The sequence below is a fragment of the Propithecus coquereli genome, unplaced genomic scaffold (assembly GCF_000956105.1).
Source record: "Propithecus coquereli isolate 6110/MARCELLA unplaced genomic scaffold, Pcoq_1.0 Scaffold182, whole genome shotgun sequence".
NCBI lineage: Eukaryota > Metazoa > Chordata > Mammalia > Primates > Indriidae > Propithecus > Propithecus coquereli.
Genome location: NW_012142968.1, coordinates 2543343 through 2546645, shown reverse-complemented (window position 1 = coordinate 2546645; position 3303 = coordinate 2543343).

Here is a 3303-nt window from a genome sequence, read left to right as displayed (position 1 = left end):
CCAAAACAATAAATGTTGGCGTGGATGCGAAGAGATAGGAACACTCATACACTGCTGGTGGGACTGCAAACTAGTGCAGCCTCTGTGGAAAGCAATATAGAGATACAAGTATGTCTACCATTTGATCCAGCAATCCCATTACTGAGCATCTACCCAAAAGAACAAAAGACATTATATAAAAAAGACATCTGCACTTGAATGTTTATAGCGGCACAATTCACAATTGCAAAGATGTGGAAACAACCCAAGTACCCATCAATACATGAGTGGATTAATAAAATGTGGTGTATGTATACCATGGAGTACTATTCAGCTATAAGAAACAATGGTGATACAGCACCTCTTGTATTTTCCTGGATAGAGCTGGAACCCATTCTACTAAGTGAAGTATCCCAAGAATGGAAAAATAAGCACCACATGTACTCAGCAGCAAATTGGTTTCACTGATCAACACCTAAGTGCACATATAAGAACATTTATTGGGCGTTGGGAAGATGGGTGGGGGAGGGGGAATGGGTATATGCATACATAATGAGTGCCATGCGCACCATCTGGGGGATGGACACGCTTGAAGCTCTGACTGGGGCGGGGGGCAAGGGCAACATATCCTAAACATTTGTACCCCCATAATATGCAGGAAAAAAAAAAGAAGTTGCGGATTATAACCCTTCTTTACTTGTAAGGTTTATCTAAAACTGGGACAAGGCATTCCTGCATAGTGCACTAAAATGACTAAAATCAATCTACGTGTATACATTTTTCTTTCCTAAATATCAAAAAGTCAATTACCAAGAAGTAACTTGTCCACTGAAAGGTTAGTTCTATTCAGTTATTAGGTTGATCTCAACAATCAGTCCTAGCTATATCTGGCTGCTCAGTGATCAACCTACAGATGATTAATCAAAATGACAATGATGACGCAGCATGAAAATCAATTTCTCAAAGGCTCAGGTTTCAAAATACTTTACATAACTATGGCTCATCTATGGAATATGTGTTTAACAATGGTGTTAAGGCCTCTAGAGGTATAACTTATGAGGGGGGAAAAAGTACTCTAGGAAGAAATAAGGAAATTTTATTACCTACACAAATTCAGCCATATGAAGAAACATGCTACTTGAGAATGTTTTTGTTCCTGACAGTATGTTTTTTGTTGCAGAATATAATGTAATTATTGATAAATAGAAATGTTATTTATTTGAATAGAAATTGTTATACATTGGTATAGTTTCTTCTGTTGAAATGATGCTCAATTTTGTTTTTCAGTAGTCTTGAATGCTATAGGATTTTATTGCTACTTTCCTCCATAATCATTCAAATTTTCTATAGCACTTAATTCAATTTAGTATAATTATTAAATACCTATGATATACAAATATTGCATTAGAAGGTATAAGGGAGGGAAACTTACTATTTCTACCCTACAAGAACTTACAAGCAAGTGAGAGATGAAAATGTGTATGCACATATGCATATATACAATTCTAATGCATGTCTATCTTAAAATAATAAATACTCATAATGTTTTATTACTAACTGCTAGTCACTTATTATACATCAAATATATTGCTAAGCTTTTTGCTTGCATTTTCTCGTTTTATCCTCATAAATACCCCATGAATCGATTTCTAATTTTAATCCTCATTTTATATAAGAAGAAGCTAAGGCAGAGAGAAGTTATATACAAGTTTGATTATACACTATGATCATAAAAGCAAGATAGGAATAACATACCATTCAAGTGTCTGAAAATTGTCTATTTTTCAGTTTTCAGAAGAGCCTTGAAAAAACATTTGGATTACTCTACAGGAGGACATTATGAGGATGGACATTTAAACAAAAGAAAACAATTTTGCAAAGTTCCTAAGCCAAGAATGTTCATAATCTGTATATAGAAGGACAAATGTAAATAGAATATAGTACCTACAAGTGTGGACTCTGGATTCAAAACCCTGTCACTATCTATGTGGCATTGTGCAAACTACTTAATTTTTCTGTTTGTCATTTGACTCTTAACATAAAATGGAACTGATAATTAATAAATGTAAATTTCAATATGGTCTTTGTGAGGAATACATGAGATAATTCATATAAAATTGTTAGAATAGGGCCTGGCATACATAATAGAGAAGAGTATCCTGAAGGTTGTGGCATAATAATATAGCATAATGTTATTAAACCCCAACAGCATATCTTCTATTTTACTTCAACCAGTGCCTAGCACAGAGCTGGTACAGATGACCTTGACCTCTTTTCCCTTTGGACTCCTATTACTTTGGGTTTTCATATAAGATATACGATAAATTCTTAGTTTGTTCATGATCACTCCATTCAAAAGTGGTTTTTCCTCTCTGAACTCCTAGCAACTATTTAGACCATTTTTAGGGTTATTCTATTATTACTTTTTTTTTTACTATTATTACTATTCTATTACTTTTTTTTTACACGTCCAGGGCTTATTACTCCCAAGAGACATCAAATTCCTTGAGGGCAGAAAATGTATGCGATATAATAACTATGTATTTCCCCCACCACCCAACATGTTATGAAGTCATTGTTATTTCTTAAGCAATCTAGTTTCGCCTGGGCCAATTATACAGTTTATTGAGAATGTTTTTTTGGTTTTATAATAACAAGAGTTCCCATTGATCCAGCACTAATTATGTACACATCAGGCACTATGTTTTATTCATTTATCACTCATTTTTATCACTCATTTTTACAACAATATTGCCAAAAATTATGGAGCTCTAGATGAGGATAATGGGTGGATAAATTGGAATAAACTTTAGTTATGAAAACAATGATTGTAATGGAAAAAATAAATATCTGAAATCAAGCAAGTTTACATTATTGCTTCCTTAAATGTAGTGGATAATTTTACCCTATAACTTTTATTTTGTGCTTCTTAATATCTTTGTATCTCAGTAAAGGAATCTGGAGAATTTTGATAGTCTTATATGGCCAAATTTCCTAAATGATGACACAGTGTCAGATGTTTGGAGGAGATTCTTTTGAGCAGGAGAAAATATGCCAGGCCTAGAACCCAACAAACTTGAAATCATATCTTGTAAGCATCCACTCTTCTGCTAATTTGAAAGGTCATCCTTTTTTCTCCTCTTCTCTTGACCAGCATTTCCTTCCTTTGGTAACATTTCCATGCTTGCTTTTCTTTGCTGTCCTACAACACTGCCTTCCCAACTCTGAGATTCCCTCCTTATTGATTTCCTTTTACTTTTGTTCTTGTTACCAATAACCCCTTTCCATCCCCCAGCCAGTCTACTTATTTTTCAAATGTCATTT